Source organism: Aphelocoma coerulescens, chromosome 2 (assembly GCF_041296385.1).
Source record: "Aphelocoma coerulescens isolate FSJ_1873_10779 chromosome 2, UR_Acoe_1.0, whole genome shotgun sequence".
NCBI lineage: Eukaryota > Metazoa > Chordata > Aves > Passeriformes > Corvidae > Aphelocoma > Aphelocoma coerulescens.
The window spans coordinates 3,296,948-3,312,664 of record NC_091015.1 but is presented as its reverse complement, the minus strand read 5'-3'; the positions used below and the strand labels follow the sequence as shown (position 1 = coordinate 3,312,664).

Below are 15,717 nucleotides of genomic sequence, written 5' to 3'. Positions count from 1 at the left end.
TGCACAGCCCTCCAAGTGCTTTCCACTGCCCTCTGTGCTATTATCATTCTCTACCCCTTTTTTGCTGTGTTCCCTCTTTGTCCAGTTGGGATTCAGGCTGTTCTTACCATTACTTCAGCCAGCATCACCATGAGCTCCATGGCTGGCAGCTCTGTATTTTCAAGCCTGGTTTTACAAAATGTTCTATACGATCCCACATTTATTCTTTATTGCCTCTCTCAGCACACTGCTGCCTTCAGTGACCCATGAATTACAACACAAAGCAGGAGGAGCACAGCATGACCTACACCTTTCTTCACCTGTTATTTTGAGTTTTCCCCTCTGAGTTTCCCGTGAGCAGCTTTGGAAGAGCTCCTACATGATGTTGTGCAATGAGCTCAGGGAAGGAACCCGTGTTTTTAATGTCAGCAATGTTGAAATATTTGTCAGATATATTTGTCCTGCTTGTTGCAACTCGGCTTTACAGCAGTACCATGGGATAAATGAGACATGACCCCAAGTTCTTAACATGTCTCTTAGCAAATATCCTACCAATGTTCTTTGAATTCTTTCAAAATAAGTCATTTAGACGAATCATTCTAAGAAACTTCTGTGTTCATTTGGGGATTTATTCAACGTGTTGCTCCAGTAGCAATGAAATTCTATTGCAAAATCACAACACCCGGCACAAGACACCTGGAGAGCTACACTTTGGGTAAATTTCTACAATATATCTATGTCATGGAATCATAGAATAGCCTGGCTTGGAAGGGACCTTGAAGATCATTTCATTCCAGCCCAATCCATGAGCAGGGACACCTTCCACTATCCCAGGTTGCTCCAAGCCCTGTCCATCCTGGCCTTGAAGACTTCCAGGGATGAAGCATTCACAGCTTCTCTGGGAAACCTGTTCCAGCACCTCACCAACCTCAGAGGGAAAAATTTATTCCTTGATACCCCACATAAACCTTCTGTTGTCCTAGCACTAAGACTCCTTGTAAATAGACTCTCCATCACTTCTACGTAGATACAAACTTCAGTGATATATCTAAGGAGCATAAGAATATGAAGTTCAATTTATTTCTTTCTTCCTGAAGCAAAAATTTTAATAAATCAGACGTCTTGTGCCCCATAATAGCTTCCCCCCCCCTACTGTCCATTACAGGAGTCTGGGATGACTTGGTTATCTATAAACATCCACAAAGTACACGTCTGAAGCTACTGCAGGAAATCCACTTTGATTTGTAAAACCCTCTCTTAGCTCCCCTTATGGATTTACAAAACAAAGGCTTTCCTTGTCAAGGATGGGACACAGGGTTAATAGATTGAAAGCAAAAAAAAAAAAGATCAAAATATTTCCTTCATAGGTTTATAGAATTTAAAAGTGAATACTTACTCTTCTCCCAAAGGATTTCTTAAAAGTGTCGCTGTCATTATCCTAAATTGGTAGTTAAGGAATTATCTGAGGAAAACTCAAGTCAGAGTTCTCGTGTGCTCAGACAGGCACAGACTCGTCGTCAAACATTTTTCAATTGCTTGGGTTTTGCATTTGTGCCTTTTTATCTGCACGATGCACAGTGACAGAAATTTCTGTTGTCTTCTCGAGATGAAATGAATCTCCCTAGATGAGGGGGAACTGTTTTCATTAAGATCTCTTCAGCAGAGGTGCGTTTGCTTGACAGCACTGGCATGAATACCAATGAGACTGGAAATGGTGAGGAAGGCAGATAATCGTTTCCAGGGCTCTCTGATGGGAGGGGAGCAGCAAGAATCTGCAGTAACCTGGGAGAATCTGATACCCAAACTCTCTAGGCAATATCTAAATAAGGTATTTAACAAATGAAGGCAAATGGGAGTTGCAAACATCGTGGCCCAGAGAGTTTTCACAGGCAGTTGGGATGAGGCTCTAGCTGGTGGTGAAGCAGTTTGGCAGAGTGATTAAGAGTGATGACAAAGCCATTATTTGACTTCAGGGCCAAGGAAGGTTCCAAACCTGATGTATTTCACGATGTAGTTACAATATCAAAGCCATTTTCTTGCCCTGCTATGAAACCACCACTGCTGGTTGTTGGCTACTCCTTGAGCTCCTTCTTGTTCACAAACAGGTGGCTGAGAAATCACTTCTGATCCAAAGGTGGGGATGAGTTTAACATAAAGGAAAGGCTCCTTGCTGGATGCACAGAGAGATTTTTATCCTGGTAGGGCATTGCTCTGTGGTTATTGACTTGTTGCCATTGACAGATGGATTCACTGTGGTCCAGCTGTTTACTTGGACAGAACAGCTTTGCTTTTAGACCTTTTAAGCATTTTTGGTCTACGTAGAAACCTCAGAAAGGAGAGTTACAGAGAGCCAGATAGCCCTTTTACACGAGGAGAAGGGCAATAGAAGACTAGAGACTGCATGAAGATAAGGACACACTAGAAATAAACTCGTCTAAATGACATGTTCTGGTTCTTGGATAAAAGTGCTTTAGTCCTCCAAGGAGCCTTGGGAAGTCAGATCTGACATGGACACCTGTCTATGGTAACCAGAAAATATTTCCAAAGTTCAAGTGCTCTGAAATGGTTTTACATTAGTGAAACCTTTGCATCTGTTCTATTTAACCGATTTTCTTTAAGTCTTGGCTTAGTCCCCAGCAATTAAAAAAATAATTCTGTTCTTTAGTTGCTGCCTGTTCTGTGCTGTCTCTTTTCAATTAATTTAGCCACTATATGCTCCTTAGTCTGCAGCAGAACTGCTGACAGGGGATATCTGCTCTGTGTGCTCCTGTTTGAATGTATTTCAGCAGAATATGTTATCAAACTTTTTGGGACATAAGGGATTCTACAACTCTGGAAAACATTGGCTGTGCTGATGCTGGGAAATTAAACACTACTACAGAACATCCTGAACTCCTGGAATTTGGTCACTAAGCCGTTATTAAATAATTATTAAATGAATGATAAATAATTTGCATGGCATGTTGAATGGGTTTGCAGGTCAGCTAAGATTCTTCTTTACAGTGCCTGGGCTCAAATCAGAGGTGATCCGATCTCATACATCATTCCCTACAAGCAGTGTGCAGATGGCCACTCTGCTTGAAGGGCTGAAGAGGTTAAACCATTTCTACAAACCCGTTTGCCTCAATCCAAACCCAGCACACATCTCAGTCACCGTGTGTGTGTGGGGTGTGTGTGAAGTGTGGCTGAAAAAACACCACAAATGAACAGACAAAAAAAATTCTGCCTTGTGCCTCCCACATTCCCCAGCTCCTGTGCTATTCTAGCTCTTCTGGAAGTGCTGTTGGATTGCAGAAGTATCTTAAGGCAAAATCCCTCCGTTTAGTCATGACTCTGTGCTTTGACATCGCATGTTCTGGCAAGTCTGGATTATGGTTTTTCTGGAGCATCAGAGTTCAAACCCCACATGAAGTGAGGCCTCAGCTGAGACAGGGCAGGAGAGATCTCCCTTGGTGGACAGACCTGATTTGCCAGAGGGTTGGAGGTTTTCTGGAAGAGAGAGTTGGCTGCACATCAAAGAGCCTGTATACTCGACTTGCAGATTCCTGGGAAGTTGTTTCCTTAGTGACAATAACAACAAGAGCAATTTTAGTGCATTTTCTTCATGTCTGTTTTTAGTGCTTTAGAGATGTTCAGAAGTCAGAGTACAACTGGCACTTCTCTTCAGAAGGGTTGTTTCTTTACTGGGTTATCTTTCTCTTTTGTAGCTCACGTTGGCATATCAGAATTTTTTGTTTATCATAGGGATCTGTCTTAAAACTTGTTGGCATTTTTGAATCCACAGACACCGTGGGAGCTGAAGGAACAGCTCTTGCAGGACTTTTAATGTGTCCAGTAAATGGAAGCAAGTTGGGAGGTTATCCCTGTGACATCAGTGCTGTGGGGCATGGAGGGCAGTCACTCCTTAAAGCCAATCCCACTGCCATGGAAGGGACTCACCAATCCCCAAAAGAGGCTTGTAACAGGAAAGGTTAAGGAAGTGAAATGGAAAAAAAAAAACCAAAAAGCAACATGAAATCACGCTTAAGAGACAAATCTTGACAAAAGTCGTTGACCACCACATTTGTCACGAGTCAGAGTAAATTTTGAAACGAAAATTTGGCACCTGATTTGGGGGGTTGTGGGGGGAAGAAATCACAGAGGCCCAGAATAGTTTGGGTTGAAAGGGACCTTAAAGTTCATCTCATTCCAACCCCCTGCCATGGGCAGGGACATCTTCCACTATCCCAGGGTGCTCCAAGCCCTGTCCAACCTGGCCTTGGACACTTTCAGGGATGGGATGTCCTTGCAAGGGAATGACCTGGAATTAGCTGAAAAATGGGACTGTTGTAGCAATAAGATCAATTTTTTAGTCTTTTCTGAAGAAACCATGCTGGGTGAACACCCACTCTCCATCCTGGCAATTAAAGACTCTGAGCACGCTCACAGGAATTTAGTTTTGATTTCCAAGAAAACAAGGCTGACTGAAACCATCCAGAAAAATACACAATTTGGAAGCTGGGAGAACCTTTAGAGGTCACAATGTGTTGCGAAGCTGAGGTAGAACATGGAAAAAAACCTGCAAACTCTATTATGTCTGAATTAGGAGGGCAGTCAGTACAGGCTTCATCTTTAACCAAAGAGACCAAAGAGTGACTGAAGTCAAAATATGATTCATGCCATGGAGGTTTCAGGCTCTTTTTATTAGCAGCAGAAAGAGATTAAAATATCTCTGCTTATAATTTAAATGCTAATAATTGACTGGGAAGAACTCTTTGTCCAGGAGCAGCACAGTCAATTCACTAACACCACATGATACTTTCTTTGTTGAGGGCATCACTTAATTTGAAATAAAACTCAATGTCATGAGCAACTTTGCTTTCCCTTCCTTAGCCAGGGCATGGGGGCTTAAAACATCGTGTGTGTGCATTTTCAAATGTGATTTTAATTTCTTTTCAATTCTTAGACAGTAATTCTTGATTAAAGTATGAATTGCTGGAAACTAAATCTGAATGAACCATATGGCATGGTCCAATATGGAAAAATCAATGGAAAAATAGAAATTAAAATATATATCCACTTAAAATAGTCTTGAAATACCTTCCCCAGTTATAAAAAAGAATTTCCAAACTCTGTCTCCCAACTCAGTTATCATCAGCCTTTCTTCAGGGTGGGGAAAAAAAAAGCTAAAAATGTAAATGACAAACAGAAATAGCATTTATGATTAAATATAGATGGTCCATTTGCTATTTTAACACTTTAATTTGGATCATTAATTTAAATGGAGATCCCTAATAATGAAGCAGCAAGGTTAATTAAGTTCTAAGTTCTGCTTTGGACAACTTGTGCTGATGTCCACATTTCACACCAGTGCTTTGGAGCCAAATTTCAGTCTCTCTTGTGAACTGTTCCTTGCTGTTATGCAACTGCTTTTTTTTCAGTATCTCACCATTATTAAGTGGTTCCAGCCTAGACTTGAATCTTTATCCCTTCGTCAAAAACCTGATCAGGTTTGACTCAGCTCTGCAATGCGTGGATGATAAAATCTAGATCACAAACTGTGCACTGCATGTGTGTTTTACATTAAACCACTCAATAGTATCTGAGAAAATGAAAGTGATTTTTCTTAGCTCCAGCCTTCCGGGCTCTTTCATGGGTGAATCTATTAGAGCAGAATACCAAATTAGGAATTAAAAGATTTACTAGGTTAAAGCAGAGAAATCCCACATGGGATGCAAAATGATACGTTGGTTATGTACTGGGGAGGGGGGGAAGTAAGGAGGGGTGAAAACAAGTATCACAACAAGAGTTGAACAAATTAAACTGACAATGCACCATTTACTGAGCATGATGTGAACACATCGATTAAATGGCAAATTAAAGAGCAGGAGAAGTTGGTGCATATTTTATTACTGGAAAATGTTTCCAGTCAGAAAATGAGAATATATGTGTTGCTAAGACCCAGCTTCACCTGCTCGGTCAAGAATGGCAAAACGAATTTGCTGTTTGAGAGTTCAAATCATAAACATCAAGAGTAAGAAATAGGACATACAAGAAAAAAGGAGAAAACCCCATAGGGTCATAGGAAGATCTTGGGTCCATGAGTTTTGAAGTGTGAAGTCCATTAAGTTGTTTTGGAGTCCTGCAGCTCTCTGAAGGCTCCAGAGCCTCCAGCCAAATCCACCACCTCATCATCACCTCTTGAATCTCCCCACTGAGCTGCTGAGGAGAGTTCCCTGACCTGATTGTATCACACTGACCTTGGTTGGCAAAGCTTTGTTTTCTCATCGAATCACAAAATCATAGAATCACAGACCATTTTGGGTTGGAAGGGACCTTACAGATCATCCAGTTCCCACCCCCTGCCATGGGCAGGGACACCTTCCACTATCCCAGATTGCTCCAAGCCCCATCCAGCCTGGCCTTGGGCACTTCCAGGGATCCAGGGGCAGCCACAGCTTCTCTGGGCAACTTGTGCTAGGGCCCCACCACCCTCTGAGTAAAGAATTTCTTCCTAATATCCAATCTAAATCAACCCAATATTTAACCCAATTCACCTGGAGTAAATTGGGTCAGGCAATGATCCTACAAGGAGCTCATTGTGGACAGGAGGCAGTGCAGCACTGCTTGGTGTTTCTAGGCTGACTGGGGGTGATGTCCTTTTCAGCATGTCCAGACCTGGGGACAGGGATATCCACAGCCTCCTTGAGGTGTTTGAAGCACCCCTATGGGATTTGTACCCAGTGGTGAACGCATCATTCCTACAGAGAGGCAGCAGAAGGAAAGAATTCACATCATCTCACAGATTTCAGTCACCCCTCAGCTAATGCAAACAAACACTATTAACTTAAAAACAGTTGAAAGGAAAAACACTGTGAAAGAGTAAAAAAAGAGAATTTTGTGTTATTCCCTATGCTGGTGATCAGAGAAGGTACAGCTGGTACTTGGGGCTAAATTAATCCTGTGTGTATCTGTAATACTGAGGCTACCTAGATGTGAAGTACTCAATGTCCTCCTTTCTCACTCAAGGCACTCTGCAGAAGTTGCTACTTTTGTCTTCAGAGATGAAGATTGCCTTGAGGAGGCCTCTGTGTGTGGGAGCAAACAGAGGCATTTGGTTTGCTTTGGAAAACACATTTAAAAGGCAGGAGAAAAAGAAAAACACATTAATTTCCATTTTAGAGAGATGCTAATTGACAGTAGACACAAGACTACTCTCAGGTCTGCAATCATATTCCTCTCAGAGGGTACCATTTCATGGTAAACAAAAAACTGACTCTCAGTCCAGAGCTACAAAGGAGGCTGCTCTCACCTAAAGCTGCTTCAGCCCTGCTTGCTTTTTTTACTGGCCCCCATCTGGGGTCCTCTCCTCTCTCTTATGAGTTACCTGCCAGAGGGCCAGCTGGTCTCTGGTCTTTAGTAGAAGCACCTGGCTCAGCACAGCTGTATCTCTTCAAGGTCGAGGCTGCCTGCAGCCCATTCTTGTTCTCCTACAGCTAGTCATGGCTTTTTGGACTGGAGCCGGATGACTATCACTGAATAATTATAAGGTTTTATTCACCTGCTTGTTTATGACCTGTAAGTCCTAATGTCCTGCTTTGGGTTTGGGATTGATTTATTAGTTTGTTTTCCTTTTTGGAAGGCTGTTTTTATGTTATCCTACATTATTTTGTTTAAAAAACTGTCATTATTTTCATTGCTGACTTGAAGATAACAGAGAATATCACCACCTCTTTGTAGAACATTGGCCAGAATTATTTCTGAAAAAACCTGTGATTATTGTCCATCAAGGAGGACTTAGTGATCAATTATAGTCAAACAGTGCTGGATGGAATAAACAATCCAAAAGACATCTAAATCCATGCCACAACTTTTGGTTTCATCTAAGTGGGAGACACACCCAAAATGTGCAAAATATTATTGGAAAAATTACTCTCTGCCTCGCACAGTGGTTTCATTTCATGGCTGTTTCTGAATAAAAAAATCTTCAATAAAATACCCAGTTCTCTGGGCACGTCTAATGGCAGCCAAGCTGTGCCCTGGAGAGTCCTCTGTGCACCATCCTATCCAGACTCCAGCACAAAATTTATTCTGCTTGTCCAAAACAGCCTCCCACTGTGCTGACTCCAGGTTATCACACATTTAGTTTGATTTGCTGAGAGGAGATCATTCTCTTCCTTTCCTTTCTGTGTCCCTACCCTGCTCTCCCCAGTGAGTTACATGTTTCAGAAAAACACAAACTCATCCCATGCCTCATTTACTGCAGCTGGCAACAAACTCCAGGGACAGAAGTGAACTCTGGGATATGAGGGAGGAAATACCATAAAATGTGGATTCACCTGTTCTGCTGCATGTGGAGGATTTGATTGGGGTTTGTCTGTTTTGGGGTGGGTTTTTTGTGGGGTTTGTGGGGTTTTTTTTTTCATTTGGTTGCTTGGTTGGTTTGGGGGGGATTTTTTTGGGTGGTGCCTCCAATGAAAAGCTGGTCTTTGGTGCAGAACACATTCCCAGGTAAGAACAACAAAAGACTTTTAGATGCCAGTTCACCAGACTGTTGTGAAGGTAACTCAGAGTTATTCTGCGTCACCAGTACCTAGTTCCTAAGATTGCTTCCATGTTTCAACACAAGAATGTTTCCAAGGTCAGCCAAAGCACAGACAAACCATTAAAATTTGCCCTAGGTTTTACCAACTGCCTCTTACATACCATTGATGGTTTCTCCTTTATTTTCTTGTCCTGGTCCACCTTTAATCTTCTCTTTAATCCTCTGTTTGGATGAGGAAGCCCAGGAAGGCCACTTGAAGGTAGCTCTGTGCCATCTGCAGCCATGAGGGTCATCAATAATGCAGCCTGCAGAAATGAGGGCTTTGGGACAGTGGGGTTTCTTGTCTTAACAAATTGCATCCTTTGGAGGCTGCTGAAGTGATCTCTCAGTGCTGGAAATCAATGAAGCTTTCTTAGGTTGCTTTTCTTTAGATTGGGTATTAGGAAATGTTCCAGTTGTTCCAGAAGTTTTTAGCAAATGCTGACCAGGATGGGCAGATCCTGTGTTTCCATGAGAAACCAGCCTGGGAAGCTGTGCCTGCCCACAGCAGTGCTCTTGTAGTTATTCCAGGAGCTTAGAAGAAACCCTCTCCCCAGAGCATCCAAGGAAATAGGGGAATAATGTAGAACTGTTAAATTAGACACTGTGGTGAAATTGTGAAATCTTGAGCCAAAATCCTCTGTCCTAAAGAGTTTCTAAAGGGTCAAAGCTTCATGCCCAACGTGCGTGGAAAGGCACATGATGATGATGGTGTTTTTTTCAGTGCCATTTCATCTGAGCTTAAATTACATATTAAACTCAAGGTGGGTGTGAATGAAGACCTGAACAGAATTTACACTTGATCTGATGTGAGGGAAGTAAGGGGAGGAGGTTGGAGCAGCAAGAAAAAAACTGTTGCTGAACACTTCACATTATTTGACCTTACTTTGCTGCCCACTATGAGATGCTGCTCATCAGCTGAGTGTAGCTTTGGCAACTTTTTAATGTTTGGACTGAATCTTTTAATGCTGTGTCTCAAATCTTTCTCTTTCCCTCCCTTCCTCCTGATAGAAAATATAGAGAAATAGGACCTAATTAATCTGTTGCTTTGAAATACATAATTTAGGATAATCTAACATATGCTGGGAACTCTATGGGATGTGCTGATGATGTCGCAGGGATGTCATAAGTTAGCAAGCATAGTCCCGGAAGGGATGTCCTTGCTAAGGGGTGCTTACAGCTTCCTCTGGGACCTGATAGAACCTATCAGCTGGCCAGTTTGAATATGGACAATTCTTTAAGCCACTTAAAGTTGTGACCGCCTCTGTGATACACACTTAAGAATAGACAAACTCCCACCCCAGCTCTCTCTCGTTTCCGGCGCTGGGACAGGTGGCTGCAGGCCCCGTGCAGGGGCCAGCAGGCCCGGCCAGGCCCTGCTTGGGCCAGGCCGGGCCGGGCCACGGCCAGCCTGGAGCCATGGGCCTGTTCCAGCCATGGAACCCCCCCCCCACTGCCTTGCCGTGGGCAGCCGGAGCGGCTCGGAACCCCCCCCTCCACTGCGGCCGAGATTCAGCAAAGCGGCACCGCTGTCCAGCAGAGGTCAGGTGACCAACTGCGATAAGCCACATTTCAGCTGTAAGGCCGAGGTGAGATTAACCCTTTTATTGCTGTGAAGAGCTGAAAATCTGAGGGAAGAGAGAGAGGAGATGCTTAAAGCTGAAAGTCTGTTGTGAAGCTATGATATATCAGAGTATCCTGTTGTAATTTCATGAAGATATGGGGGGTGGAGTGTTCAACTCATAAGCAGAAGCACCTGCGCTGAGATAGGCAGATGCTGACGCAGCTGTAATTTCATGAGAAGTTTGGACAGAGAGAGATGAACCAGATGAACCAGATGAGGACTTTTTGCTCCAAAGAGGAAAGGAGAAAAACCTCAATTCCTAGAGATGCTTCCAAAGATAGTCTTAAAGATGAAGATGACCCTTTGCTCCCAGGGAAGGAGAAGGGCCTCTGTTTTTGTTTCTGAACAGCTCAACCTTAAAATTGTACCCCAGAAAACTTTCAAGAGTGGACCCTCGAAAGCAGTTGCGGGAAAAGCTGCAAGTCGGGGGAAGGGACTCACATCGCAAGCAGAGAGACTCCTCTTCCTAAATGGACTGAACAATATTTGGAAGTGGGTGGCTGTCTCGGTGTGATACTGTTTTCATAGCATGAGCAAAAAGAGACTTCTCTTTCTAAATGGACTGAACCAGGTTATTATGGAAGTGGTAAACAGACTGAACATCTTAAGGGTTGTCTTTACATTGTCAGTGGGAGACGGGAGGAAGGTGGGGGGAGGAGGAGAGTTCTAAAGGTGGTATAATTTTTTTTCTTTTCTTTTCTTCTTTTAGGTCTGTTAATAAACTTCTTTATATTCATTCAAGTTGGTGCCTGCTTTGCATTTCTCCTAATTCTTATCTCACAGAAGATAAACAGTAATGAGTATTTTAGACCAAACCACTACACTAAATTGGTGTTTCCGCCCGGTTACAAACCCAACCCGCGACAAAATGGTGGAGAATGCGGGCAATTGATGAGATCTGTGAGATAAAGCTTAATTAGGAGGAATACTGGGCAAAGCAAGTATTAGGTCATAAGTTAAGTAGCATGATAGTGAGAAACTTATATTGTAATTGTACTGAACTACCTAGGGGTGGAATATAGCAGAAGTTGAATGTAATTTTAATAATAATTCTTAAATGTGTCTTCACAGAGGCGAGGGGTGGAGAATGTCATAAGTTAGCAAGCATAGTCCCGGAAGGGATGTCCTTGCTAAGGGGTGCTTACAGCTTCCTCTGGGACCTGATAGAACCTATCAGCTGGCCAGTTTGAATATGGACAATTCTTTAAGCCACTTAAAGTTGTGACCGCCTCTGTGATACACACTTAAGAATAGACAAACTCCCACCCCAGCTCTCTCTCGTTTCCGGCGCTGGCACAGGTGGCTGCAGGCCCCGTGCAGGGGCCAGCAGGCCCGGCCAGGCCCTGCTTGGGCCAGGCCGGGCCGGGCCACGGCCAGCCTGGAGCCATGGGCCTGTTCCAGCCATGGAACCCCCCCCACTGCCTTGCCGTGGGCAGCCGGAGCGGCTCGGCTCTCCCCCCCCTCTCCACTGCGGCCGAGATTCAGCAAAGCGGCACCGCTGTCCAGCAGAGGTCAGGTGACCAACTGCGATAAGCCACATTTCAGCTGTAAGGCCGAGGTGAGATTAACCCTTTTAGTGCTGTGAAGAGCTGAAAACCTGAGGGAAGAGAGAGAGGAGATGCTTAAAGCTGAAAGTCTGTTGTGAAGCTATGATATATCAGAGTATCCTGTTGTAATTTCATGAAGATATGGGGGGTGGAGTGTTCAACTCATAAGCAGAAGCACCTGCGCTGAGATAGGCAGATGCTGACGCAGCTGTAATTTCATGAGAAGTTTGGACAGAGAGAGATGAACCAGATGAACCAGATGAGGACTTTTTGCTCCAAAGAGGAAAGGAGAAAAACCTCAATTCCTAGAGATGCTTCCAAAGATAGTCTTAAAGATGAAGATGACCCTTTGCTCCCAGGGAAGGAGAAGGGCCTCTGTTTTTGTTTCTGAACAGCTCAACCTTAAAATTGTACCCCAGAAAACTTTCAAGAGTGGACCCTCGAAAGCAGTTGCGGGAAAAGCTGCAAGTCGGGGGAAGGGACTCACATCGCAAGCAGAGAGACTCCTCTTCCTAAATGGACTGAACAATATTTGGAAGTGGGTGGCTGTCTCGGTGTGATACTGTTTTCATAGCATGAGCAAAAAGAGACTTCTCTTTCTAAATGGACTGAACCAGGTTATTATGGAAGTGGTAAACAGACTGAACATCTTAAGGGTTGTCTTTACATTGTCAGTGGGAGACGGGAGGAAGGTGGGGGGAGGAGGAGAGTTCTAAAGGTGGTATAATTTTTTTTCTTTTCTTTTCTTCTTTTAGGTCTGTTAATAAACTTCTTTATATTCATTCAAGTTGGTGCCTGCTTTGCATTTCTCCTAATTCTTATCTCACAGAAGATAAACAGTAATGAGTATTTTAGACCAAACCACTACAAGGGACTATACAAGGAATGTGTGGAAATTGTCTCGGGTTTAGAGGTGCACATTTTAATGAGGTAACTCTCACCCAGGGCTCTGAAGAACCCCCCCTGCCATGGGGAGAGAGGCATTTTGTTGTGTCTTTGAGACATGAGTCAACCTATTTCCAACTGTGCAGTGGGCACGCTGGAGAAGAGGGGATTTCAGCTTGATTGGATTTACGTGTTTATATCCTGGGTTTGACTGGGATGCATGACGATAAAATGACAAAGCTATCCAGTGGAAAGGAATAGCATTTTGATTGTTTTCTGGGCCACAAGGGATATTCCAGTTCCACATGACTCCTAAAGGAAAATGTGAATCATACAAAGTTGGGTTGCATCTGATGCGGTGACCATCCTGTCAATTTATAAACTTCATCATCAAACAGATTAATATCTATGATCAGGATTTCCAGCTTTCACTTCAGCAGACACATCCAAGAGAGGAAATAACCCATTTTTTTAGTTTCCATTGTCTCCTGTTCACTCAGGATCTGTACATAAGTTTGCTGCTGTAGTAGCTTGGAATTTGACAGGAGTAAAAACAATGCTATAATGGATACAACTGATCTTTCCCAGTTGTGTTTTGATGGGTTTCTTTTGGGGTTTTTTGACACCTTTAGAATTGATAAAGTAAGAGAACACGTCATTTATTGGCCAACGAATTCTGCATGTACTTGTATGTCTCTGTGTATGTTTATGTGAAATTGTTTGGTCCTGCATTTCTCTGACCTTCCCAGGTATTCTCTTAGGGCCATATTCTGCCACCTTATAGAGCACTGTAGGGCCAGCTCATCTTCTAGAACTCCCATGGAAATCCATGAGTGGAAAATGAAGATGAATATAGAGATAGTCTTAATCACTGGCTGAAAAGATGATTCCATGGGAATGAATCACTTCCGTTCACTTATATTTGCCTTTTTTTTTTTTTTTTTTGGTTTTTCTAGAAGTGGCAGAGCTACTTTATTCATAATAATAGTGAAGCAGTGGTTTATGAATTAAGCTGAATATTTACATTTTCTAGATTTTGTTAAGCTTAACTGCTGTAAGTCGTGTATTCACACCCTTTTAAGGCTCTGGGCACTCTGAGATATGACCTCAGCTAAGACATCATCAGTGCTCTGAACCATAGCTTGGGAATTCAGTTTTGTAATGTGGAATTATTTTGCAAGGCTACAAGCTTTTAGGAGTTCCAGATTTTTCATAAAGCAAACAATCCAGAGATAACTATGAGAAGGGGCTGACAGGGTTGGGATTGTCTGCAACATTCTCAACAATGTCATCTGGTGTGTCCTTGCTTCTTGAGACAGAGGACAAAGGCCTTTGAAACCTGCTGAAAGAAAGAGAGAAAGAAAGAGAAAGAAAAAAAAGAAAGATTTTCTCTAGACTAATTTCTCTAGACAATATTTTCTCCAGACTCATTTCTTTCTGTGTCAGACAAAGACTGCCTTTTTGTGAGTAGGAGCTTTTAGAATCATAGAATCTTTTAAGTTGGAAAAGACCTCCAAGATCATCGAGTCCAACCATTAACTCATTAACATCACCAGGTTCATCACTACACCCTGTCCTGAAGTGCCACATCCATACACCCTTGAAACACCTCCAGGGATGCATTTTTCCTCATCAAAGTGTTCCTCATTGCAGAGACATGAGTTTACTCCGTGCTTTAAGGTGAAAGGTGGGATCCAGCTCTGAATCAGAGGGAGCCTGTATCTATTAACACTGCAGTGATCCACGTGTCAGAGAAATTGGTTAACAAAGTACACACATGATATGGAGTCCTCTCAAAATTCTAAGTTTTGTTTTTATTTTCCTCCTCTCTCTGGAAGGCACTTCCAGGGCTTTATCCTGCTGATGGTCCAAAGCTTTCTTCCAGTTCCCAGCTTAACTTCTTGTCCCAACACTGACTTTAATTTCAATCACTTTTCTTCCTCCTTTTTTTGATACTTCTGCTGTTCTCAGGGCTGTGCCTACTCCACACAGGCTTTCCTGAGCTAATCAAACTGATTTTCTTCTTTATTAGCCCTCTGTTTTCCAAGATGAGTAGCACATTTTCTGGGAGCAAGGCAAAGCCATGTGCTGCTGAGGGGAATTGCTTCTCTTCTATTCACTGTGGAGGCAGCTGAGAGAAGCCAGCGTGGATAGAGATGGTTCCCTTTTAGACAGCCAGATTTATGTGCCTTGGATTCCATCCCTGGTTGCAAAACCACGTGCTGTGGAAGGTCCTAATAATGTCCAAATGTAATGAGTTTATTAAGCACGATATGGGACACAGCTGGGTGAGCTCAGGCTGTCAGAAATGCAGCAGGAAAGGAGGACAAAAGGAAATGTGGAGGGAAGAAAAATATGCGGTTTCCTGGTGCTCATGCAGTGTCTTAACCTTATCTTTCAGTGTAGTAGAGAAGAATGAAACTGTTAAAGGGAAAAAAAAAAAAGGAATGGAAGATGGGACTGTAGTCCCAGGCCTGTTCTGGAATACATTTCCTTGACAATGTGCACTTGAAGAATCACAAAAGTAGAGGCATCTTTTCTCTACCCAGTGAGGAGTTGGGAAACACATTATATCTGTCACTTCTTTATCAAGATGGGCTGGAGTTTGGCCCATGAAAGCTTTCAATAATGTTGATTAGAAGCACAGAGGAGGAGTGTGGATGTTTATCTGGGCCATCACCACAGATTGTCAGCTCAGAGTGCTCAGTGAAGTACAAGCTGTTGCATTCAGAATGCCTCTGACTTTGCACTGGAAAATGACAAGGAATTGTACAAATGAGGCAGAGGAAGATCATTTGATCATCCTCTCTGAACAACTTGGCAATTTTTCCACACTCCCAGCCACCCTTTTCTCAATACCAAGGTTGTATCAGACTGTTTCCTTCACACCATCTCACATTTATTCCTTCAGCATCAGGCTGATGCTCATTGTATTCACCACCTTCCAAAGCAACAGATTACTCCCTTTCATTGCCTATTTTATTACACAGATTACTCCCTTTCATTGCCTATTTTATTACACAGATTACTCCCTTTCATTGCCTATTTTACTTCTGTTCTCAAATGGGAAGGGTAGACTTGTTTCCTGGGGGTGATAAGAGTTTGTTGTGCTGTTGCTG

General features: G+C 42.9%; 1 protein-coding gene across 5 annotated transcripts in view; it reads left to right on the top strand.

The window, feature by feature from the left end:
* LOC138106162 (pituitary adenylate cyclase-activating polypeptide type I receptor) overlaps nt 1-15,717 on the top strand; it is a 142,596-nt gene that overhangs the window by 10,489 nt on the left and 116,390 nt on the right. The window contains exon 1 of one of the 5 annotated variants that reach the window (XM_069006288.1): nt 7,423-7,536. The exons of 3 other annotated variants lie outside the window; for them this stretch is intronic. The gene's annotated coding sequence lies outside the window, so the exon portion shown is untranslated. Of the gene's footprint in view, nt 1-7,422; nt 7,537-8,373; nt 8,470-15,717 lie in introns of those variants that run through there. One more of the 5 variants, XM_069006290.1, reaches the window with a different exon arrangement.